Source organism: Delphinapterus leucas, chromosome 17 (assembly GCF_059928025.1).
Source record: "Delphinapterus leucas isolate spDelLeu-1000000601 "Yukka" chromosome 17, BTC_Dleu_Yukka2, whole genome shotgun sequence".
NCBI classification, from domain to species: Eukaryota; Metazoa; Chordata; class Mammalia; order Artiodactyla; family Monodontidae; genus Delphinapterus; species Delphinapterus leucas.
This window is the reverse complement of record NC_143145.1, coordinates 28,713,353-28,731,497: the sequence shown is the minus strand read 5'-3', so window position 1 is coordinate 28,731,497 and position 18,145 is coordinate 28,713,353.

The following is an 18,145-nucleotide window of genomic DNA, read 5'->3' as shown; positions in this document are numbered from 1 at the left end:
TTTCCAAACTGCAGTTGGAATCTTTATCTTTTTTGAGGTCTGAGTATATGTTATGAATTCTTCCTTTTTAAAATGTTTACTCTTTGCCGAGTTTTGCCATTTCTTCTTTATGTGCTATAAAATATCAGCTTACAAATTAATAAGCACCTACGTGTACTGTTTTCTTTCAGTATATGAGTAATTTCTATGCCATGTGGATGTATTTGTAAAAGCCACCTATTAAGGTTGTGCTGTGTAAAAGGATCTTGTTTCAGAGTGTCCATATATGGTTTTATTTTCTCTTGCTTAATCTGCAGCTCTCTGAAAAAGGTGTACTTGAATGACATCTCATTTGCTGTAAAGAAGCTGCCCCTTAACAGGGGCAGCCTTCTTTAGGGAACTACAAACTATCATATGCAAATATTTTGAGATATCTAAAGCACTATGAAAATAAAAAACATTATTGTTATTATTTTCTTATAGCTTATAGATGACTTGCATTTTAAGAATTACCTTTGTGAAGTCCCCCAAGTCACTAGTATCATGGAAGTTACTCTGCCTGGTTGAGACTTTCCAACCAGATTGCTATCTGTCAAAACAAGGTTGTTCAAGATGGCTTCTATCCCTGAGAGTGGCAGAAGCTAGAGTCCTTTCTATGCTTTTCCAATGGTCAGTCCATTTCAGGACATTATTGTGAAGAGGGAATGGGATTTGTGAAAGGGCATGAGATTAAGAAACAGAAGATAGAGTCTTGGCTCTGTTACGATCTCCTGTATAACTCTGGGCAAATCATAGAGCCTGTTTGAGACTCAGTTTCCATATCTATAAAATGAGGATGAATATACTTGCTTTACCTAGTTTTTAGAATTAAAAATAATCATGGATTTCAAAGTGCTACAGAAAGATGGTTATTACTAAGACTTATTTATTGATGTATTGTTTTTCATGAGAGTCATGCACCCAAACTGCACCATTTTAAAATTACTGTCACTAAAGTGCATTTTAGTATTATTCCATGAGCCAAATTTGAGGGATGTTATAAGAAAATCAAAACACTTGTCTATTTGCTTTACTGTAAAAAAGTAATTGAGGAAAATATTTACACCTCACATAGAGGCCTTATTGTGAGGACATAGAGATGTGACACATTTTTTTTTTTAGAATATCTGAGTTTCTTTTATTTATTTATTTATTTAAAAATTTTTGGCTGCACTGCTTGTGGGATCTTACTTCCTCGACCAGAGGCTGAACCTGGGCCCACGGCAGTGAAAGCACCAAGTCCTAACCGCTGGACTGCCAGGGAGTTCCCCTATCTGGGTTTCTTTTAAACATGACTTTCTATTTTTTCTTTTTTTTTTTGAAGTCAGATGACTGATCACGTTTTCCTCTTCACACCAGCTTCTAGGGACCTCTGAGTTAAATTCATGGTTTATATCTAGCAGAGTATGTATGACTTTATGACGTGTATTTTAATCTCACCACTGTCTTCAACTAATTATTTTTGGCTATATTTTCCTTTTCTTCACAATTTCCTCTCTTTATATAAATATAAAAAATAATTTCCTCTATAAGACATTTGAAGTAAGTATAAAACTTGCTAGCAGATACTGAACACTTACTAATTGCTAGACCCTATAATGAGCACTATATAAAGAGTATCTAATTTATTGTTTGCCATGAAAAAAGTGTTATTTCCTATATTTTACAGATGAAGAAACTAAGGCTTAGAAAGTTTAATTCACTCATTCAGTGGCCTTCCACTGCTAAATGGAGGGTGCTGAATTCTAACACAGATTTATCTGACTCCAAAATTCATGATGATTAGTCATTATACTATACTACATTTTGATATTAATTATAATAATGTAACAAATGACTACTACTATTGTATGATTTTCAAAGGTTTTTGATGTGGTAGAATATTTAATCTTTATCAAGAGCATACACAATTTAAAAAACATTAGGTGTTTTGACTCTATTATTCATATCTTTGCTTGGAAATTTGATAGAGCGAATCTTTTGTCACATCTTTCCTTTACTGTCCAAAATGATATTGAGGTCTGTCTCTATATGTGACTTGGTATGATACCCAAGACAAGTGCATGCCTCTTAATGACATACGGAGAAATACATCCGCAATCCCTCTTTAGGATGTAGCAAATACTGCCTGGCACTTTCTAGCCATCTTCTGTTATACTTCATTCTTTTAACTTGTACTTCAAATGCCTTTGCTACTGCCTTTCTTTTCATGACATTCAAATGTGATTATCCATTGTCATATTTTTCTGTTTAGATTTGTTTAAGTGGAAATGTTCTGTTTAGTCTCCTTTCCTTTTGGTACATGGTAACTGCCCTTAGGGGGTCTGTTTCTTTCCAAAGTCATAGACATGGTTGTAAAAAAAAAAGGGTTGAGAAAATGTAGGCCGCACACGGTTGATAAAAAATGATTAACAGCAAGATCCTGGCTGCGGTAGTGGGAAGATGATGTTTGATATCACAATAAGGAAATCATTGTGGAGTGAATAACTTCTGAACTGGGTTCATATTGAGGGGAGTGAGCATCTTGAGGATGGAGTGCTCAGCACCTGAAAGGCTTTTCCTCCCCAGCAAAACCACATAAAACCCCTCCTAGAGTAGGTTCTTCTCAGAAGAGAGAAGAGCAATGTTCACAAAGCCTGGTAGATAGATTCAGACAATTAGGGAAGTCATTTCCAGAAAAATTGGTAACCGAGTCATTTTCAGGAGAATTGAAGGAGACAAGATCTCCATGACTTTAGCTTTTGAACCGATCTGTGTAGTAACTAATAGGGTTGGGAACAGCTGGAACTATACGCATTAATTCATAAAAACTCTTAGAGTGATCATTTGGAACATTATCTTCAGAAAGAATGAAATGCCTTTGCGACTGCGCTGTCTTTTCAGTGCATATTCCCATGAGACGCAGATCAAGATGGAACACAACATAGGGCCTGCCAAGGATCCCAAATTAGACCGTGAAGAAAAGAGGATAAGAAAAGAACCAGCAGGGAAATTTTTCCCTCAGCCAGAGTTTGTAAAAAGTTTCATTAAACGCTTATTGAAGTAGAATTAGAAGTGAATTTCACACCTTTGTCTTTTATTCTTTATAATTTGCTTTTGTGCAGGGCCATTTTATCCATTACGTAGTATAGGCACAATTTGTAGGGCTATAAACTTTCAGATGACCTACAAATACATGTACAACCAGAAAAATGACTCCAGAATTGGAAATCTTGGAAATTAAAAGAAGTTAACATTTAAGGAAATATCCATAGAGCATAACATTTTATCACTTGTTCAACTGCAGCTTAACTCAACTGTCATATCTTAGGATAGGGGTAAAATAACAAGGAAAAATGAAATGAAATATTTGTTCTCAAGTAAGCAAAATTATGAAAATCTCTCCAAAAACTTTTATAGTAAAAATATTCTTAACACGTGATGGCATTTAAAAATATGCTTGATATAATATACAGGGAGACTTAAAATTAAGAAGGTTAAAATTAGGAAGGTTGACATAAACAATTCAGAATAGGTTTATGTGCATGTATGTTTGTTTCAGTTTTCTATTTCTGTGTAAAAAATTACCACATATTTGGCAGATCAAAACAAAACACATTTTTTATTCCATAGTTTCCTTGTGCTAGGACTCAGTGCATGGGTTAGTTGGGTCCTTTGTTCAGAGTCTAACCAGGCTGAAATAAAGGTGCGGTTGGGCCTGTGATCTCATCCAGAGATTTAATTAACTCAGTTGTCTAAGATGGAGTCACCATGAGAGTGACATTCTATCATTTTTGTTATATTATGTAACGTAGTCAAGAGAATGGTTGCCCATCACCTTTGTTATAGTCTGTTGGTAAGAAGCAAGTCACAGGTCTTGCCCACACTCAACGGGAAGAGATTATGCAAATGAGGAGTGGACCATACATCCTAAGGTGACTTATTGGGTTAACTCTAAGATGTGTCTGTCTCAATGATTGAGGTTAGCTTTTTTTTTTTTTTAAGATTTTGTTCTCTAGTATGGTGTCTGTTATTGTCAATTATTTCTTTAGTTGTCTTTATAAAGTTCTGAAATAAACAACCCTTTCACCTATGTTAAAGGTGGATATTAGAACCAGTTCAGCCTGTAGTAGGGGCAGAATTCATGAACTGCAGAGAAGATTTTTTTGACGAGAAGAGAAGAGATACAGAACTGAGTTCAGAGAAAGATTTGTTCTTGTCTGGGTGTGTCTCCTGTTCCCAAGCACTCATGCTCCAAGTGTTCCAAGAGATTTCTTGGTAAACTTTAGTTGAGAGCTTTACCTGAGCTCTTAGAGCAGGTTTAAGGCATTCAACTAGCAGCGCATTCAAGACTAAGACAAAGGCATCAGTTAGGACTGAAAGTAATATTGTTTACTAGTTGTAAGCTTATCCTGGTAACGTTGCTGACCAAAAACATCTATCTTCCTCTGCCTCAGAGTCTTTTCTGTTCCTGTTTCTTTCATTTCCTCAAATCCCTGTCTCTTCTACTTTTTGTCTTTCTTACTCATAACCTCTCATAACCAGTTTGGCTTTCATTTGATCACTTTATTGCTTTAACATTTTAATACTCTTCTAATATTTGTTTCTCATACTTTATGTTTTTGCCTGTTTGGGCTACTGTAACAAAATAACATAAAGTGGATGGATTATAAACATTTATTCTCACAGTCTGGAGGCAGGGAAGTTTAAGATGAAGGTATCAACAGGTTCAGTGTCTGGTTTCAGGTTCATTGGTAGATGGGTCTGTCTTCTCTCTGTCCTCTCATGTTGGAAGGGGTGAGAATCTTGCTGTAGCTTCTTTTATAAGGAGACTGATCCCATTCACAAAGGCTCCACCCTTATGACCTGATAAACTCCTAAAGGCCCTAAATTCAAACATCATCACATTGGGGATTAGGTCTCAATATATGGATTATGAAGGGTCACAAATATTCAGTCCATAGTACTATATTATTCCATCCTTTCAGGATTATTATTTTCTTACATCAATAGTGAGAGAGAGTGAGTACCTGTGTGCATGTGCATGTATGTGTGTGTGTGTGCATGTCTGTGTGAATATATACTTATATGGCTGTGTATAAATTTGTTATGTTAAATTAGATGTCCTTACATTTGTGTGATTGAGCACATATGTCCTCTTTCACTCTGAGATGGAGTCAGAGTCACCTGAGTCATGGTGGGAGTAATGATTCCTGGGACATACCTGCCCTTGGAAAGAGTCTGGGAACTGGAGCAGGGGCTTTATTGGAGAGGTCTAACTTGTAGTCAGGACTTCACAGATGGAACAGGATTCCTAAGGATAAAGTGAAACTTGGTGAATCTCAGAAACAATGGAGAGTTTGTTTTCTTGGATGAGATTCTTGGCTTCTTGAAAGGCACAGGGTTTTCAGGGGCAGAAATGTACATTTAACAGCATTAGCAAATTTTTGAGATGAAGATGAGGGTGGCTAGAAGGGAGGATCTGTGGGTGATATTATTGGTTTCGAACCTAGTACTTTTGGAATCTAGCAATGAAGCAATCCTATATGATAGGTAGTTCTATTTGCTGGCGCCATAAAACATTAAGATAGCTGTATCTGTTCCTGGCTCCCAGTTAAAATTCCGACTCAGAGGAAATGAGCTATGTATATTTAGAAAACAGTCACTTCTCTGTAGGAGTGCTTTACACCACAACCATCTGAAGAACTTTCAAATTCAGTATATTTTGGTGTCAGAGCAAATAAAACCACTTTTTTAATGAGTGAAAATTTCTAGTCTTCTCCATTTTTATTTTCTTTTCTACCAGTTATTGCAGATGCTTGAGCTAGCCTCTTCAGCTGAAAATTGATGGATACAGAGCTAGCCACATGGAGTGTTCATATGATTCTTGCCATCTGTCTTTAAATATAACACCCCAGCATGTGTCTCTAAGTAACATAATAAGAAAATCTCTACCTGGAATCACTAATCAAGCTTCAAATCTACATTTTTCAAACATATGGATTATGGAAAGATCAAGAACTAAAGAGGAAAAAAGATCATTTACGTATGGAAAATATATAAATATTATAAAAGAAGAAAGGAAAAGTGAAATAAAGTAGGAAATTAATTGAACAGCAGGAAAGAGATGGATATTTTCCAAGAACAATATATCCTCCCACTCTAAAGCTGGGAAGCTTTATTTCCTCCCCTTATTTCAAAATTACTGGGAGAACCTCTTTAGAGATAATACATTTTATTGGTTCAGTTAAAAAATATTCATTATACTGGACGTACATAAATATGAATATAGTTGTTTTAAGCCTTTATTAAAATTGCCTATCCTTAAATACTATATATGTTAAATTATACTATATTTTAAATAGACCTTCACAAATAGTTTGGAATTGTCACTGAATTTTGAGTGAATAAGAAGGGTTTTAGAATGACTTAAAATTAACTTTATGTGCGTTGAATCTCCTTTTGACTATATTTTAAAAAAACTGGTATAATCATATTCAAACTAAAAGAGACTCAATGAACTGATATGAGAAAAGCAATTGCATCCTGGAACATCATAAAATGAGTGGGATTCAAAATTAATTAAGCTCCACTCTTACTTGTAAGGAGATTTCTAATTAGAAGATTCTCCTTAGAGAGTATAATGTTGCGTCATCAAATTTTAGTTCCCTCTTAATATATCCTGGATATGAACCTTCAATTAAGGAAATCCATGTCCAAAATCTCCATTTAAGAGAGTAGATTTGTACTGACTATCTCTTAAACTAAGTGGAACTTTGGAAACTCCCCAATGCTGTTTCAGTTCCTAAGGGAACATTACAGTGAAGCAGTTTGTAGTCTAGATAATACTCTTTAAAGGCAGAAAGTGCTTCCTCTATATCCATACTTTGTTTTTTATAAAACAATAGAGTCCATAAAGGGTACCTAGACAGAAGTTGGTAATTATGTAGAGAACAGATTTTATCGTATTTGAGTTGTTTTCGTTATTTTGAAACATTTTATCTGTGACTTCGAGAAAAAAGGCAGATGCTTAGCTGGACTCAGAAATTTTAGACGGAATGAGAGGATATGTAAAACTAGGTCTAATAGCAGTGCTTTTCCTGTCGCTGAAAGAAGAAAATCACCCATATAAAGTCATGAGAGTCTGACACTGAACATAAATCCAGAGGTGGAAGACTCTAAGTTGCAAGACTGATGATCTATCAAGACTGGAAGTCAACTATTCAATGACTAGGTGTCACTGAGAGAAATACTCTTACCCTAGAGAACACACAGAGAAGTATATTTCAGGGAAAAGCCCTATATAACACCAAAAGTAAGTTATATATTGAGTCAGGAACAAATGGGAACTTGTGATGACTTTCTTCACTTAAGTAAACTGACTTTTAAAAAATGAATTAACTTCTTAACATAAAAGTTTATCGTCATTGATAAAATGGAAAACATCAGAATACTGGTTGGGAAAATATCTGAACTCATCACACATTAAACAGAACCAACTTAAATAAAGTACATAAATCCTCTTTTTGGGCATTTTCAAAATTTAGAATATTATTATAGCTTTTATGTTTGCTGTGAAAACAGCAGAGTCTGGTTTTCTATTGTTTCCTAGCATGTTTCTAATTGGTGCCACAAAGGTGAGGGGCTGGCCTTCTTGCATTTACAAAAGCTGTAATTGGGAACATGCTTTCCTATTTGTTGATTCAATAGGGAAGAAGGAGAGAGAAATAACATTGAGTAAATGAAGGGAGTTATTAAGTTGCTCAGATGAGACAGTATAATTAATGGGGAAATAAAAAAGATTTTTGGGTGATATTAAATTAGCTGTGTGGCCTTACAAGTAATTTGAACTTTCTGATTCTTAATTTCCTTACTTAATTGGAATAAGTAAGTAAAATATTTTAAGTAAAATAAGGGTAATAACACCCAATTGGACAGGTGGCTGTGATGTGTATATGTATAATGTTTGCAAAAATCATTGTGTGAAAAATGATACTGATTTTTGTGATTGATATATCCAGGTATCTGGAGTTTATTGGAGAAAATGAAAGGTGATTATCCTGGATACCTTGAAATTATAGACAAAGAAAATCCACAGTTGGATCTTGTTCTCTGTGAGAACAAAGATAAACTTGATAATAGAGAAAAGCTTACTTGGTTACATTTTACAGTGAAGAATAAAGCTTGAGGCATTTTGTTCTATGGGCATCCCATTATTCGGGCCATTCTGTCATCTGGGTCATATCGCATTGCCTTATCTGCTAGGTTTGGTTGGGCTACTTAACTGAAACTTTTTCTAGCAGGGAAGTAGAATATGAGGTGAATTCTCAACTTAAGAGAATGATCTCATGATAAAATTAATATATTATTTTATCTTGGTACATTTGGAAGTTTCTGGTATAATATGAAAAAGATATAAATAAAGTCTTGAAAGGTGGTATTTCTCATTTCATTTGTCCCAGTGGATACATGAGAGCAATAATAACATAAGAGAGGAGTCTAATAAGCCCCCCCAGCAAATGGTAAGATCTACGATTTGTGTGTGAAGTTAGGGGTGAAAGGATGCAGAAGACTGTCTAGCCTGATTTAGTTTCCAGCTGTGGGTCTACCTCCAGCTATGGCAAAGTAGGTTTTTTTTTTTTTTTTTTTGTGGCCCAGCTAATACATTAGGGAATTAAAGTAGAGTTTGGAATCAAAGCCCCAGCTAATATGTAAAGTGTTTATCTCCTTCTCTTTGTTCTTTGTGCACACACATCACTGAGGAATATTTTATGGAGGGATGCCCCTTTACAGACAGAATACAGATTTGAGATCTTGGGTTCCTTATATCTCTGTCTACATATTTATATACGTACATTATTTATCTGTAAAATAGGATGTATAATGTCTACTTAATTTCTTTTCTTACCGTACATAATTGAGTGAGACTTTCATGTTGAAGAGGTTTTGAGAAAAGTTGACTATTCAATACTAGTCTAAGGTCACTAGCAAGAACTTTAGTGAAAATTGTGCAAAGGAGAGAAGATAGGAAGAAACCTTCTTTCACCTTTCCCTAGCCCTATGTTTACCTCCTTTTGCTTTTCTTTTAAAATTAGAGGAATGGAAATGAATTTATATAATTTTTTTTTTTTTTTCTTTTCAAAGCTTGCTTTCATTGTGACCTCAGTGACAGTAATTCAATTGAGGAGTTGAAAGACCATGCATGTAAATGCTTAAGAGCAGGGATTCTGGAGCCAGCCTGCTGGGTTTGAGCCTTGTCTTTGCCACTTACTCTGAGCTTTGAAAAGCCATTTAGCATCTCTGTTCCACAGTTTCCTTTATGTCAAAAGGGGATAATTCCATGGGTTTGTTGTGAGGATTAACTGAATTATTTCATGTGTAATACTGAGAATAGTGTCTGACACTTCCTAAATTCTCAGAATTTGTCAGCTTTTTCCTTCTTATTCTTATTACTGTAAAGACAGCCATTTATTTTTCCAGGAAATTTATGACAACCCCAGGCTGATCAACTGATTTTTAAACTTGTAGGGAGAATGTGGAAGGGTATTTGAAATTAGTCACTTAATATTTGGAGTACCAGTGCCTTCTCCAGAATTATGGCACTCTGACCCAGAATAAACTAAGAGATTTCTCCATATTATCTTTAATGAGTTCAGCATTGGTGGGAGGTACAAAGGTTTTTAGAATTTATTCTGTATGACAAATTGAAATCAAATTAACCAAAGAAGACTGTCAAAGCAAGAGATTGCAGCAGCTAGCGTGGTATTGGACGCTGAACATGGCTAAGTGTATATAACATCATGACGGCGCGCCTACATGTGCCTAAGTCTATTGTGTATTTAATTTGAATTCATCTCTGTATTTAGGAACTGAGGGTATTAAACATTTTTCCCTTCAGTTAGAAAAGTCAGAATGTTAGGTTTCTTATTGATATAGTGTCTAGAAGAGATAATTAAAGCTTTAAAATTAAGCAACCAGTTGTACTTTTGATTGGCAGGTTGTGCCTTGGAAGAAAAATCCTCCTGTACCTCTTTTTGTCTGTCCTATTGTCTTTCCTCTAATGACTTCATATATTTCACAAATTATACATATAATAGTTTAAAAAGGATAAATATTCAATAAATAAGAAATTTGCATTAATTGAATTGTCCACAGAAGGAAAACAATATTGTTCATTTATAAATTTCACCAATAAATATTTATTGTGGGCACTCTTTTAACCATTGGGATATAGTGGTAAGCAAGAAAAAGACCTCTTACAGTGAAATGAGATTGAAGACATACGTATAATTAGCATACAAAAATAGTAATTTCAGAAATTGATCAATTTGATGGAAGAAGTTAAACAGGATAATATGATAAAGAAGATAGAGTAAGGCAAGACAGAGATAGGATGAATCTTGTCTTCAAAGAAAACCCTGATAATACCAAAATAATAATTCCTCCCCTAGGCTAATTTCTTGTGGAAAACACTATTTGATCACTACCTGATAACCTTTCTTCTTTTATCCTTAGCTAACTAGCAAACTTAGGTTTAAATTTGGCATTTGGGGGCAATATACTTCAATATGGACTGGGTGAATCTTGATTATTTTCAGCTAATCATGTTAATTCCATTCCCCTTCACTATTAATTGGCTTAGGAATAATAATCATCTAACATAATTCTTAGTCATTAGACTTGGAGGAATATCTATTAAGGTGTTCTGGAAACAATTTCTTCTGTATTTACAAAGGGGTAAGGACGAGACATTCTTCTTGCCTTTGAGCTGTGTTGTGTGAAGATGTATGGAGTTGCTACAGCCATCTTGCAACTGTGAAGGGACTAGTTTCAGAGCCACAGTCAATATATTGAGGGTGGCCAAGGTGAAAGAAGGAAAGACCTGGGCCTTTGATGGTTTTGATGAGTTCTGAAATAAACAACCTTAAAAGGAACCTATCTCAATATTTCTCATGAGGTGAGATATTTAGGGAAGCCATTTTGAGTTTTTAATTTTTTCCCAGCCCAAAGCATCCTAATTGATTTTTTCTTTTGCAGTGTTAACGTCTATTTTCCCTTTCCCAAACATGCTTCTCATGCACAGCAGGTTTCTGGGTTGATTGGTATATAATGATACCTGACCCAATAGAATAATGGTTTTTCTTAAAAACCATTATAAGAAAAATGATGCCCTACACAGTGCATAACAGAAACATCCTAATTGATTTGAAACTATAATTCTGCCCCTGAACTGAATAGGGTTTGTAAAATTCTTCCCAATAGCCTCAACCTGTATTTCTAGTATTATTTCCTTCCCTATCTATACATTCATCCACTGTAGTACCTTACGCTTGAAAAATCTTTCTGTATTTCTTCACCTTCTCATCGTTATCCTTAAAACTCAGACATCATCTTCCCCTTGCGTAGCTTTTCCTAATTCCCTGAGGAAGAATGATTGTTTTTCTCTCTTCTTGCTGCCATAGAACATTATTATCTCCTCTAGCACAGAAGTTTTCCTCTCATTTTGCATCTGTATTTACATTTCTACTTACCTGCGCTTCTTAAGGGCATAGAAGTCATTTTATTTATGATCATATTTCCCCACTGTGTTGGTATGATGTAAATACTGATCATATATGGTACAAATGTGAAAAATGAGGTGCTGGATGGAGGGTTGATTACTCTTCAGCGTTATTGGTTTCTCGTGCAATAAACTCTTTGGCCAGGTGATATATGACAGTCAAGAGTCTGAAGGCTGTGAAGATTTAAAGGTGCCTGGGCTCCAGTAAGAAGAGGAGGCATTAGTGACAACTCAGGCAGAAGAATAATGACTAAGACTGGTTTTGATTTTTAGTCATCATTTTCTGCTTGTACACAGCGTGAGAGAATTATCAGCATTCTTGTTTGGGGAGACTCTCCGGTGTACTGTCTCTTCAGAAAAATCCAAAAGCATCTTATTCTTTGAGTGGGTTTCTCCTCCCAATTCATTTTGGAATATCAGCAGCAGCACAGCCAGCACTTCTTTACGTGTCAGCACTGTCCACAGTTAATTTTAAAACCAAACACTGCAGCTCTGCATTTAGTATAGATTATTAGGAAATGTGTCTGACTACCATGATTTCATGAAACAAAACTAAGCATTTACTGTCACCTTTGCCCAGATCTTTTATAAGCAGAGACAGATCCAATTTGTGAAAGTATGAGGAAAGAAAAATTCATAAGTTTTAAAATAGGAGAGAGAAAGCGGGCTTGAGAACAGTTGGTTGTTGTTTTGATCATTATAAGCTCCTTCAAGGATTTTGTCATCTTTGGGACTAAAGTCAGCTCAAGTTTCTGAATATCAGATTCAGTTTCTTTATGTCTAAAGTGAGGAGAATTATACAGAGGACTTCTAAGACCTTTCAGGGTCGGACCTTCTAAGATGGGAGACTCAGATTTTCTCTCTTCTATTGGAGAGACATCTTGCATTGCATTGCATTGCATCTTGCATCTTCATGTTGAGCCTGATCAATTACTACCAATAAAACTAAGAAAAAATGAAAAATTATCTTTTACTTAATCATTATAGTTATTTTTAGTGAGTGGCATTAATATCATGTTGGGATTGAATATTGTATACAGAGAGCAAAATATAAAGAGTGTAACATTCACTCTTAACAGTTTTTCATTTTGTGATTCTAAGAAATTTCAGAACTGAACAAAAGGTGTTAAAAGTTACGTATAATACAGTGACTCTGGGAATTCTAAATGATCAGTGAGTGTATTGCTGAGAAGTATTTCTTCTCTTGGGGAATTTTCTCATTAAGCAAATGCTTTCCCACAGTGATATATTTTACATTTGGAATAAACTGCACTTCAGAAGTTAGAGAATTACTAATGGGCTTCGGGTACATTTTCTTACTGCAGTTAAAATGCTGTATTCAAGAGGAAATCTTTCAAGAGAGTAGAGTAATAGAGTGACGTTTATATTTGGAAGATGAATGATCTTAGTGTGAGTTCCTCTTCTGACATTTCCTCTACAGTTTAAGAGTTCTAACTTTTCTGGGTCAGCTCAGAAAACTGAACACATAAGAAATGGAATTGAGCTATACTTTTCATCCTCAGCATTAATGACCTGGGATGAGATTTGCATTTTAGGGTAAAAAATCAGAACCGTCTTAGCCTTACAATTACTGTTTCACAGTGTTCGCAGCAAGTGAAAGATTTACACAGCATTTCAACTGCAAGTTAGAAAAGGTCAAGATGATTGGAGTATTATTTAAATTCAGAAATGATTAAAAACAATAAATGGCATACTTTATTCAGTGGTCAGGTAACTTGCAAAGGGAAATCTTGTGAGGAGACAGGGAAAACCCCTTTCATCTAAGAGTTAAAAAGCCTGAGCTTTCCTACAGGCCTGGCCCTTACTTAGTAGCAGAGAAGCTTTGGGAGGTCCGCACACCTTCTTTGGGCACAGGCTTCTCATCTGTGAAATAACCTCATGACATTATGACATAGTTCAAATCCAGTCTCTTCCAGTATTGATAATTCATCCTTTCCTTTTGCAGAGTCATTTTGCATTTGACTCAGAGGGAATGAAGATTGATGAAAGGTTCTTATTAAAAAATCATTTTAAAATCAGAAAATTAAATTACTTTAAACAATGATTCCATATCTCCTATGTCCCAGTCACTCTTCTAGATGTTGGGGGCACATTCCTACTTTCATGCTCCCTGCCTTCTAAGTGTTCTTAGTTGGTATTTGGAGTGTAAGGACGACTGTATAAGAAGTTTGTTTATGTCACCCTTTCTTTGTTTAGGATAGGAAAGCAATGCAAGATCGGGAAATTAGCGACAAAAGGATTAACTTCAGAAAGGGTGTAGTAGATATTTTATTTTGGGAATTGTCAAGGAGGCCAAACCAGACAACCATTAAAAATTAAGAACTAGTAATTCCTGCAGCTGCTTCACATTCCAGCTCCTGAATGTCTCCTACACACTATTCTGCTGTGTCCCAGACCAGAGTTTCCCAAATATCTAAAAGTCCCAATCCACAGTGACTTTGTGTATATGCTTCTCTCCTGACCTGAACTGTGGTGGTGATGGTGAAGTACTGAATATATTCTCTATTGTGCAGGAAGTTTAAAGAACCGAGAGACGAAGGTTATGACTACATCTTAGAACCTCCTGCTATGGGTGACTTGAAGTCCAGGGTTAGTGCTGTAGTCCTTGGAACCTCCAACTCTCCCCAGAGAGCTGTGTTTATCTTTGAAGCAAACTAGAGAGAAAGGCCAAGAGAGAGATTAGAAGTAAGGAACGTTGGGCTACCCTGGTGGCTCAGTGGTTGAGAGTCCTTGTGTGGATAACTCGGAGGCATACTGATTCTTAGAGTTCCTCGGGAGGATTAAGCTCCACCTACTCACAGTGTTACTGAAAGCGGAGGTCCAGGTGCTTGCTGCTCAAAAGCCAGTAGAGGCAAGTTGGTGGAAAGGAACGTTTGCTTTATTTTGGATGCTGGCAACGGGGTGGGGGTGGGGGATGCGGCTGACGCCTGTCCAAAGGCCAACGCCTCCCGACTGACAATCAGGGGACAAGAGCTTTTATAGGCGGATGGAGGGGGCTACATGCAGAAACAGCACAGTCAGCTCTGACCGTCATCTTGAAATTGATCATGTGGAGGTCTGACCAGGGTCATCTTGATTGTTTTAAGTACAGTTAATCTTCAGTTCCAGGGTTGGTTTGTTCCCATTTCTTTGAGGCCAATTCTCGGAATTGTGGCAGCTTATGTCATGGCTACAGTCTGGTCATCATGTAGTTAACTTCTTCCACCAGGTGGGGGTTTCAGTCTCTGCAAGACAGCTCACAGAATACCGCTCAGAATGTTATCTATAGCCCTTGAGAAGGAACTAAAGGTCCTTGACTATGTTTACTGACTAAACTTTTAATATCTAGTCTTGTTGGACTGTTTTCCTTTGTTTCTGTATTTTCTCATTTCTCTGATGAAACTTACTCTTTGGCTAAAGTTTTTCCACAGACAAAATGCAGGCCGAGGACATGGGGGGCAAGAACCATAGGGTCCTGCTCTGTTTCAACAATGGTAACTGGCTTTCTAAAGTACCCTTTCATTGGTTAAATTCCCTTCCCTGTGTCATTTCCCCACTCCTCCAGTAATGTTTCCTGGATTAACCTTCCAGATAAATTAATTGGACCTGAATCCTCATCTCAGGGTCTGGTTCTGGGAACTTGATCTAATAGCAAGTAGTTTGATCATCTTTATTGCTCTGTATTGTTATATGAATATATATTAATTATTTATATGTTATTATGTCAGTGGACATTTCGGTTGTTTCCAAATGTGGCTGTTGTTAATAATATTGACATGGACACGAGCCTCTTAGATAGCCTCATCCACCAGAGGGCAGACAGCAGAAGCAAGAAGAACTGCAATCCTGCAGCCTGTGGAACAAAAACCACATTCACAGAAAGATAGACAAGATGAAAAGGCACAGGGCTATGTACCAGATGAAGGAACAAGATAAAACCTCAGAAAAACAACTAAATGAAGTGGAGATAGGCAACCTTCCAGAAAAAGAATTCAGAATAATGATAGTGAAAATGATCCAGGACCTCGGAAAAAAAATGGAGACAAAGATAGAGAAGATGCAAGAAATGTTTAACAAACACCTAGAAGAATTAAAGAACAAACAAACAGGGGCTTCCCTGGTAGCGCAATGGTTGAGAGTCTGCCTGCAGATGCAGGGGACACGGGTTTGCGCTCCGGTCCGGGAGGATCCCTCATGCTGCGGAGCGGCTGGACCCGTGAGCCATGGCCGCTGAGCCTGCGCGTCCGGAGCCTGTGCTCTGCAATGGGAGAGGCCACAACAGTGAGAGGCCCGCGTACCGCATAAAAACAAACAAACAAAAAAACTTCTTCTCAGAGGTAGTAGGGTACGCTAATTATCCACCAGAGTTCCTTTTGTATCCAAATCCTCGACAACCTGGGCTGTAATGGAGGTTGTTAATCTAGAAACAGAAGTCAATTTAAAAAGCATTAATAGGAACAACAACAGCTATTATAAATAGTGCTTCATATGCCTTTTAAGTATTGTATAACCTGTCCTGAGACTGAAAGGACTTGGGAATATGGGAAACTTTAGTAACACATCCGTTCAAAATTCAAATACAAATTTCAGTTCCATTCAGTTTTGCAGCAATACTTCAGTGCTCAATGATCAACTCTGTTCCGGGTTTGGTGGAGGATCAACATAAAGAAAGCCCTCAGATTGTTTTTCCAAAGAGGAAAAGCAGATGGCCAACAGGCACATGAAGATGTGCTCAGCATCGCTAATCATCAGGGAAATGCAAATCAAAACCACAATGAGATACCACCTCATACCTGTCAGAAAGGCCGCCATCATCAAAACGAATACAAATAACAAATGTTGGTGAGGATGTGGAGAAAAGGGAACCTTAGTTCACTGTTGGGATTGTAAATTGACGCAGCCACTGTGGAAAACAGCATGGAAATTTCTCAAAAAACTCAAAATAGAACTATCATGTGATCCAGCAATTCCACTCCTGTGAGTATACCTGAAAAAACTGGAAACACTAATTTGAAAAGATACATGCACCCCAGTGTTCATTGCAGCACTATTTACAATTGCCAAGACATGGAAGCAACCTAAGGGTCCATCGACAGATGAATGGATAAAGAAGATGTGATATATATATATATATATATACACACACACACACACACACACATATACACACAATGGAATACTACTCAGCCATAAAAAAGAATGAAATTTTGCCATTTGCAGCAACATGGATGGACTTGGAGGGCATTATGCTAAGTGAAATAAGTCAGAGAGAGAAAGGGAAATACTGTAAGATATCACTTATATGTGGAATCTATAAAAAACAACAAAAGTGAATATCACAAAAAAGAAGCAGACAACAGATATAGAGAACAAAGTGGTGGTTACCAGTGGTGGGAGCAACATAGGGTGAGGAAATGGAAGGGACAAACTATTGGGTATAAGATAGGCTGAAGGATGTATTGTACAACATGGGGAATATAGCCAACATTTTGTAGTAACATTAAATGGAAAATAGCCTTTAAAAATCGTATAAAAATTTTTTAAAAAACTGGCAAATCAACAAGTAGACATACAAACATGGTATTTAAAGACATGTAGGTAAATATAATCAGCTGAAAGAAGTGAAAACGGTTGCCTCTCTAGAAGGGGACTGGGAAGAAAGGCGTGGGAAAACTAGTGTTTTCTATAACAAATTATTTGATCCTTGATGTGCATGTGTACCTTTGATTAAAAAAAAAAAAACTTTAAAAAATACCATGTTGGTGTAGGAATCTGTGAGTTCCGGGATACAGAATTTGTATCTGAAAATCCTTTTGTTAAAGAACTAAATAAAAGGTGTTATTTGTGATTAAAAAAAAAAAAAAAGAAAGAAAGAAAGAAGGCCCTCAGATCCCCTGATCTGGATCTTGCAGACTTCTACCATTTTTAGAATGTCAGTATAACAAATTACCTTTTTATTTTAGGGAGATTTTTGTCTTATGATAACATATCCTGAGTCCTTACACATACAATAAATATCCTTTTGTAGTTAAGCTGTGGTTAATGTCCATAATTCAAAACATAATCATGATAAAATGTGTTTAGAGGAGAGAAAAATTACTGCCATAAAACATAGAAATTTTGTTCTTTAGGAGAGATGTGAGGTTGTGCATTAAGAGTCTAATGACCTGAAGTCCTGTCTTAAAATAAGAATCTGATGAAGCAGACTTGGTTATTTTTTTTACCAGGAATCTTAATTTCTTTTCAAATAGACTACAGTAGAGTAGAATTACAGGTGTGGCATTCATGAAAATGGACTGCTCAGATCTCCAGCTGCAGGGAGCATGATTGACTGATGGTTTCATCTACTGCCCCAGAGGATCCAACACTGCCTTTGTGCTGAGGCCACACTTCTTCTCAGCCAATGACTGAGCATGATGAAAATACTATGAGAAACCAATCCTTGAAAGATGTTGGACTCTTCCTGTGTGTTTTTGGATTAAGAACTCCCCCTTGGCTTGGCTCAGTCTTTCTTAGAACTGTGCTGCTATCTGTGACTCCTACCCCATCCTTACTTCCCTACCTCCTTCCATGGGAGTCACGGTCTGA